Source organism: Rhagoletis zephyria, unplaced genomic scaffold (assembly GCF_001687245.7).
Source record: "Rhagoletis zephyria isolate East Lansing unplaced genomic scaffold, Rhagoletis_zephyria_1.1 Rzeph_scaffold_04185, whole genome shotgun sequence".
NCBI classification, from domain to species: domain Eukaryota; kingdom Metazoa; phylum Arthropoda; class Insecta; order Diptera; family Tephritidae; genus Rhagoletis; species Rhagoletis zephyria.
Genome location: NW_016161268.1, coordinates 44416 through 53384, shown reverse-complemented (window position 1 = coordinate 53384; position 8969 = coordinate 44416). Strand labels below are relative to the sequence as shown.

The 8969-nt window shown below is 35.0% G+C and overlaps 1 long non-coding RNA gene across 1 annotated transcript; it reads left to right on the top strand.

The window, feature by feature from the left end:
- The first annotated feature begins 4307 nt into the window (after positions 1 to 4307).
- LOC108370374 (uncharacterized) lies at positions 4308 to 5801 on the top strand. Its single transcript, XR_001848623.1, has 4 exons — positions 4308 to 4366; positions 4436 to 4597; positions 4657 to 4720; positions 4781 to 5801. It is a non-coding gene; the product is annotated as an uncharacterized LOC108370374 (long non-coding RNA).
- The last annotated feature ends 3168 nt before the right edge of the window (positions 5802 to 8969 follow it).

Sequence of the window (8969 nt, the reverse complement as noted above, 5' to 3'; positions counted from 1 at the left end):
TAATTCTGTATAAATTTTTGACCTCATAATTCATGAACAAAGGAAACCCCTTTAGCGCGCCATCTACGGACTAACATCGGCAATTAGTATTGTAAAAGTATTGAAGTGCTATTGTGACTGTAGGCTCGGTTTATTTTTGTTTATTCGCTGAAAATTCATACGCAATTTCACGTGATATTTTTTTATATGGTCAAATTGAGAATTGTATCGCGATTTCAGCTGAAATTCAGGATAATGACGAAATTGCGCAACGCAGACATCGTGGAAATACCCTTTATGAATTTTATACCACAACTTTGATATTGTACCACATTTTCCAATTTTTGGCTATTCTGCAATGTTATTGTTTTTTTTTTCATTGACTACTGCACATTTTCCTATATGTATATATATAATTATATAGGAAAATTGAGGTTATTGAAGCACAGTATTTTTCTAACGGTGATTTTTTCAATCTTGTTCTAAATTGTGTAACATTATTTTAAATTTTCCTTTTTTTATTTATAAATTTACGGTCTTAATATTGGGCACTATACTATTTAATTCCTTATTATTCTTTTCTCTCTTATTGTCGAGTCCCATGATTCAATAATAAAAGGCTAATTATGACATAATTACAAAACAAAAGGTTGCACTTACGAAGGACAGTGAATGAGGAAGAATGAAATCCCTTGGTCCGAAAATGGTAGTAGAAAAGTGCGCAAAGTCGGCAATTAGTAGTGAATTTCCTTTTGCGAATTCTAATGTATTTGCAGGAAAATTGGCATTTCAAACGAAGTATTAAGAATTATATTATTTCATTGGTTAATTGTGCTTTATTTGAATATAAAAATAAACATATTGCACATAAAACGTATACTTCTATTTCACACGTACATAAGCTACTATTTTTTTAATTTGCAAAGAAGCAACACGGTGCCACGGATAAGGGAGCTGTGCGAGAGAGACAACTGTCAAACCTACTATCGAACCATTAATTATGAATTATGCTGTCACAATAGTGCTTCAGTACAAAATACCTTTAGTGTGGCTTAACAATGGTAAATTAAAAACAAAAATAAAAAAACAAATTTCTTTACATCAGAGGAGTTATGACCATTAATATTACCTAATAACCACTCAGGGGACCTCTGACTTTTCAAATGACACCTCATTAGTGGAACTGCTTACATAGGAAAATAGAAAAAGGGAGACTAACAAAAAAAACCTTAGAGAAATAATATATATGATGATAAAATTGAAAAAAAAAATGAAATTCCTCACAATTGTTGTTGTTTGAGATTGAAAATGAGAACGTGTGTGTGAGTTTGAGTTTTGAATTTTTAAATTATATTGCCGACTAACGTCAGACTGCCTCTCGATGGTTTTACCTGGTTATGTTTTTATCATGCTACATACTTTTCTAATAAATGAGTGATATGAATGTACATACGAAGCCTTCAAGAAAAAAAAGGAGAAGGGGTAGACTGCAAATTGTGTTTATATTGCCATTGTTTTTTAGGTCACCAGTATATCCACATACGAAAGGACCTCGCTACGTAGAGTCCTTTCGACCGACACCCTGTGCATATTACCTGCCACTGCATAACACACAAGCGCCAAAATACATACATACACAGAAACAACAACAAAATTAACTTTCCATAGTGGAGGCGACGGCAATCGAACACCACTAAAAATGTGGCACATGGGCACGGCGATAATGCGTGCATGCAACAGCTTCACCCCTTAATACGGGCACAGACATTTACACACTTGCGTCGATACCAAAAGATAGATTTTGGATCAACACCATATTGAGGTTTGAGTGCCAGCTGCGATTTAGGAAGCAACAGTAACAAAGCAAATATCAGCTGGACGAATCGCATGCGATTTTTGGGATAGGTCAACGCCCGGCGTACAAGTAGAAACAGGCACTTGCGCGTGAAGAAAAGTGAGAAGAGAGAATTGGGACAGCTTTCCAGCGAGCGGACACTCACTCAAGCGGACATACATATGTACATTGCGGCATGGGTGGCAGCGGCGATCGCCACAGAGCACACTGGGAGCGACCACCACCAACCACCGGATTAGCTGAGCTGGATTTTTTTTTTTGTTTTACATACGTATATGTACACACATATGTAGGCTTTGCTGTTATTTTCATTGCGATCCCTTTTTTCTTTTTAATTTATCACCGCTTGCTATTTTTTGCTTATCTACAGGTTTTATCACCTAATAACTTTCGTTTGCCAGATTTTATGAATTCTTTTACAGAATTCACTAAGTTTAGTTTGTTTTCGTAAATCAGGTTAGCAGTACATAAATATTTTTTTTTAGTTTGGTAAGAATCCTTCGGCTTACCTCAGCGTAATTTTTCTTTTCACAACTTCTCTTGGTGGATAGGAACACGTTCCACACTCTTTTAGTTTTTCTTTCGCGCTTTTTCGTTGCCGTTACGATTGTTCGTTATTATTATTGTTTTTACACAAATTTATTTTTGCTTCTTTGGTTCGCATGATATTTATATTTTTCCTTTCGTTTGTACTTGGTTTAGACATTTTATTTTGTAAGCTTAAATTTCGTTTATTTTTTTATTTTTCGCGCGAATAAATTTCTTTGCCACCAAAGTGTGACTTGCTCGTCGCCCCAGAACACGAGCAAGTGATCAGCTTAATAAACTGCGCTTAATAACTTCAACCGTCAGCTGTCAACTGACAGACGTGTGTAGGTCTAAATGTATGTATGTATGTAACTACTCAGCCCTTTCCAGCATCCTCTCATCAATGTTGGTACCATCATCGTGGGAGTGATAAGGTAAGTGAGAAAAAAAAACTTCCTACATATATATGTATATACATACGTAAATAGCCATAACCACACACGTTTTTATAAATATACCTTTTGTTTTGATCTATTTTTTTACTATTCTTTCGCGGGTCCTTTTCGCTTGAGTATTATATACGTCCATACGTATATCATTAACACGTATATAAAGGGTGTTCAAGCTGAGTGAATGAATTTTTTTTGTGGCTTATTTTTTTGCGTTTTTTTTGTTATTTTTGCAAGCTTTTTGAAGATTAGCGAAGAATTGAATTTGAGTTATGGATTTTATTTTTATTTTTATTATTACGAATCTTTCTTCAATACCAGTTATATTAGATTTCGTTTTCTGGAACACGGTTGTTAATGGAATTAATGTAATAATAGCTGTTACCATGATACAATAATTTTTAGAAGATAGTTTCACTTCAAAATTTTTGACATAAACCGTGTCTGTGACAAACACGCATTGTGGCCACTGCTATGATATAAAACTTGGGGATTTTTGCTTGTTATTTTAGATATTTTTTAACAGAACATGGCGATCAATCAAACATGCGAACAGAGTAGACGTGTTTTTTCGACGTTGTAATATTTTCCTAACTTCTACACTTCCACAAACTAATATATTCTGAAAAGTTGTCTGTCGGTAAACTAGAGTAGTCTTGATCAAAAGTTAATTCAAAGTTATTAGTCCACGTTAATTTATCAAATCAATTTAATAAATAATAAATTGTGTAATATGAGTCCCGGCACGATGACAACAAGAAAGGCAGCAAAGCAAACGATCTCGTCTCCGCTCCTTCTCATTATCAACCCTTCATGCTCCTTCTCATTATCAACCCTGATCACATTTTACCCCCGAGGAGTACTCGAAAAGGTTTATTACTGTATATACTGTGATCTTAGCTTCCAGTCGGGCAAGCCAGTTAGTCGTTGGTGAATTGCTGGTTTCTCCAGGTTTGCTAATCGGGTTTGATGTATGAAGCGGAGACGAGATGTTGTTGTTGTTGTTAGTAGTGCCGCTACAACAACAACATCTCGTCTCCGCTTCATACATCAAACCCGATTAGCAAACCTGGAGAAACCAGTAATTCACCAACGACTAACTGTCTTGCCCGACTGGAAGCTAAGATCACAGTATATACAGTAATAAACCTTTTCGAGTACTCCTCGGGGGTAAAATGTGATCAGGGTTGATAATGAAAAGGAGCATGAATTTTGCTGATTCAGAGTTGTATAAAAAATTACTCCGGTCTAAAAGGGAGCAACAACCGTACTATGGCAGAGTTGCACAAGTCATGACTGTGTAATAGTGACCGAAAATAATTACAAAGGGGTAAAAAAATTGCAAATTATTATCTATTATTACAGATGCTAATACACATTATCATAATTCAATGTTTAACTTGTTATATTACGCCGTAAATATTAATGAACTGTTAAATGCTGAAAACGCTAGTTCTTAAACCTTGTTACTCAAAAATGCAGCCGTGGTTCACGTTCTTTGACGTTTCTCCGAGTGGTGAATTTATATTTTTCTTAGAAATTGCGAGAAGAGCAGGTAATATTGGAAACAAATACTTTTCTTATATTTTTAATAGATAATTGCTATTTATTTTCAAATATTCAGATATCCCGCTTGTAGCCAGAGGCAATGGCATGTGAGGCTCACTAAAATCTACTCATCTCGTTGGAGCAGCTCCGGGTAATGGACCGTTGAATGTGCTGGATGAACTTATGTCCACCATAAACAAAGGAGTCTCCAAGCAAATGCATGTCCTGAATTTATACGGTAGCAATTCATATCAATTAATTGTATATGTGTATTTCCGTAAAATGGTTTATATTAAGTATTTTTGAGGAGCTCCGGGTAATGGCCGCTCAAACTTGGTTGTGCCTTGAACTGCTTGTACAGGTCAGTGAAAGATTCACAATGAGGATTTTGTGTGAGTTATAAGATACTATTTTTCAACAGGTGTTCCAAGGTTTGGAAGTAAGGTGAAGTGTTCGAATGAAATGTGGAAGTCGTTGTATACTTGGGTTAGTCAAAATACCTGCGCTATGGGTTCTAGCATAGAGATTTGCTCCAGCAACACGAGACCGCTGCACCCACGGCAAAGTAGCACTCGGTGCATTCCAAAACGTCAAAATACAAAGCATCAGTCTTTTATTTCTAAACCGCAGTTAAAAGAAATCCAACTTGCGCAAACTAGTTGAAAACTAGCAGCTAACCGTGGTTGCGCACATTTGGCAATACAATCTGCTGACGTTTGATGAAGATATTTTTAAGCGCGTGTGTGTGTATTAAAAACTAAAAACTAAAAGGTTTGGGAAATATGTGATATCGTTAATTTATTGTAATATTTTGATAATCCAAAAATTTATTTAAATGTGCAGAAATTTACGCTGCCTCTTCCTTTATGTAAAAAATTTCATAGCTGTATTGATTACCAGCATCTCAGTAGAACAAAATAGGTATTATTTTTTACAATGGGAGTATTAAAGTAGCTTAAGTGACTTTCAGTTTGACTTTGAATCAAAAAATAATCAGTTACAATCGAAATTTTTTTATTTTTGTTATTAATCTTCTATTGGAAGTGCATTTTGAACGGCGCCTATGGCTAGTTAAACATTGAAAAATTGTTTGGGAACCCAATGAAATGTTGCTTTAAATGGAAAAGCGCCTATATGGACTAAGGTTAGTTTAATTTAACGTCACAGATATGCAAATTCAAAACAATAAAGCCGTAAAGCCGGATTGAAGTAAATCAGCGATTTTTTATTATATTCAATGCGGTATATATTTAGCGATATTGCATTTTCCCCACCACCCAGGTATGCAATCAGGCGCGTTACCGATTTTTTTTAGGTGTTCGGTTCCCCCAGAGGCATATTTTCACCTATATAACTTAAACTAATAGTACAACAAAAATTGTAATAATTCATGTTTTTTTTTAATTTTGTACTTTAACTCAAAATTATAAAAAACTACAAAAAGCAAAACGATACATTTAACTCAAAATTATAAAAATGAACATAAAAAGCAAAACTATTCATATAAAACAAAAAAATATTGCACAGCAAAAATTAAAAATTAAATATATAACTTAAACTTATATTAAAAATTAAAATAATTCATGTTTTTTAATTATGTACATTTAACTGAAATTTGTAAAAAATAACATAAAAAGCAAACCAATTCATGCAAAACAAAAAATATTGCACAGCAAAAATTAAAATTATGTTTTTAAAAATAGTATTTATGTACATATGGTTTTATAGAATAGGTTTTTGAAAGCACCCACAGTAGAGACCCTGGAAGCTTTGAATTAATATAAAAAAAGGGATCTTGAAAAAATACCCGAAACTGTATTTCGAAAATAGCAAAATTATCTGAATAAAGGACGAATAAACGACCTTAATTTATTTCCGAAAAACTAAAGAAAAATAAATTCGAATTCTTATAAATAGATGTTTAAGAATGTTGGGATCGCAGTTGATACAACAATTAAAAGATTCTACTCCTTCCATCTTATCAAATATAGCTTTAGAAAACCCGATTAGATGGCAGCAAGAATCAAAATTTTCGCTTAAAATTTGTTCAAGTTTTTCCATAAACTCAATGAAGGCCAGAGGAGCTTTGACTAAATTAGATTTATCATACACTTTTTCTTTTGTGAAAATAAAATTATCTTCGGGTATTTCATCCTCTTGGAAAGTCGGTAAAGGCTGCAGACATTTGTGTAGTTTAAAGAACTCAAAATATATATAACCGCAAAAATATGAAAAAGCATTTCTTTGGAGGAAATTACTTTCTACGACATCAACTTCAAGACTATTTCTGATATTTTGATATCCGTCTGGCAGAGGCCGGGGCAAACCTTGGAAAGTTTGCCAAGAAGGATCCCGAACCAAAGGATCATTGCAGACTCTTTCTAAAGTATTATATGAAAACGACTCCCACTCAGCGCTAGGCAATGGCTCACAATTACCACTAGTAACAAACTTCACATGCCTAAGGCCCCAGGATTGTCGGAAAAGGTCCGAGAACCTGGATGGAGTAGTTCTAGGGTTCAATCCTCCCCCTCTTCTAATCTGTCCAAAATAGTGTTCAAGTTCGTCTTGACAAAGTTTTCTGGTTCGTATGTATTGCAATCCCTTATTTGACAATGAATGCCACAAACGTTTTAAACTTTGAATATTTTGAAGCCAGCCTCTTATGAAAGAAAAACTATTCGTTATATCCCGGCCAAATATATCGTGAACTGTAATTGAGGTAAGTGTTTGTTGGGCTTTCCGTAAGAAATTTATTTGCTCCGTGCTTCCTGTAAATGGCTGACCGTGCTTACGTAGGGCTCCGATTGTATTGCTATTAAAAATATTGAAAAGTTGGTCGAAGAAAAGGGCACATTCGGCAGTATTTAGGAAACTTTGAGACTGAGAACTATTGAGATTCCCGGAACTGTAAAGAGAAAGCATTGCACTAGCAACTGTATTACTCAGAACCTGTGCAGCTAAACGGACACTCATCTTTTGAAAAGATGTGGGCCTAAGATGTGCCGATGTCAACTTAGGTGCGCATCGTATTTCGCGAAGGGAATCCTGTTCATAGAGATGGGCGAAGTCTGCCCACTGAACTGGTTGTCCTCGAAAACTTACTTTATTTTTGCTACTTTGAATGCAGTTTCGCGAGCTTTTTGAAAGATGGGGAGAGTCATAAAAAAAGGCGATTTCCTGTTCATTAACCTCGAAATAGGGCCTTTCTTCGGTTACTCCTGCTACTCGAGCAAAGTTAATGAAGCTGGACCCTTGGTCACAAACAAAATGACAGGGATAAAGACCAATATCCTGGAGTTGCGAGATAACTTCAAAAACATATTTTTTTACAATATCTCCTTTGCACGAATTGTGCACAAAAAAGTATGCTATGGGCTGAGACCAAGAGTTTCCGCCTATGCCCTGAACCATCATAGCTAGAACACTGTTGGCTATTCTGGAGGTGCGATTTTCATCTCCGAAGTCCTCCAACCCTATTATTAAGTCCCTACACCTATCATATTTCAAATTGGTCTTCAAAGCCATTTCATCACAACACAACGAAACATATTTCTGTTCTGTTGTGAAGCCACGGCTTCTCAACTCTAGGGACTTAATGCTGCTGTATGAGCAACCGGGATTACGTGGCCAACATTTAATAAATTTCTTCTCACACATATAGCGACATGTGGGGGCAAACTGCTACAAATATCTTCAATTTGCGCGCTATTTCCCTGCTCTTGATTAGAAGAACTTTGTCCTTTCAAAAGTTCAATTTCCCGCTCTTTATCTAACAGTTTTTGTTTGAGTTCATGAATTTCTTCATTAGCTCTCTCTAATAATTCTTGATATTGATATTCTCCGGGGAACCCTTCACTTAAAACTTGGTAATTTTGCGTATTTTCATTACAGTTTTCTAAACGGGAAGAGCTAACCTGTTCTTCTATAGAAGTGGGTTGAAGAGCTCCCTCCAAGTGCAGGTACCTTCTTCAATGGGTTTAAAATCTTCAACCCCTAAATGAATAATGTCATGTAGTGTAGGTTCTTCTACTAAACTACCAAAAGGCTCTACTGTGGGTGCACACAAATTGATATCAGGTACAGCCCCCTTTGATAACCGTAACTTGTTGCGCAGTCGAGTCGAAAAATGCCTCTGGCAAGCGTAGAGATGCTTCCTATTGGTATTTCTGACTCCCAAGCGCCTAACCCATTCCATTCGCCTATTAAAAGTTCAAAAATATTAGAAAATAAAAACTAAAACAGTGAAAATATATTAAAATACTAAAAATTTGGCCAAAGCATGTGTATAAGAATGAGGGAATTCACGCATAAAAATATAAATTTTGTATGCACATTTGTATATTAAGCTAATCTGAAATATATATTATATATATTAAGCTAATGAAACCCTCGCAAATATACACATGCTATTGAGGTTGCAGGTTTTATAAAAAAAGCAAATGCATTAAAAAAATTATCAACCGTTCACAAAAAAAACAAAAAAAAAACATAACGTATGAAAATAAAACAAAAAATTATCAGGAAATAATATTTTGGAATACACGAAAGATTTTCCCGAAACGTTAAAATAAAGAATAAAAAAGGAATAAAAAGAAAACGTTAAAATA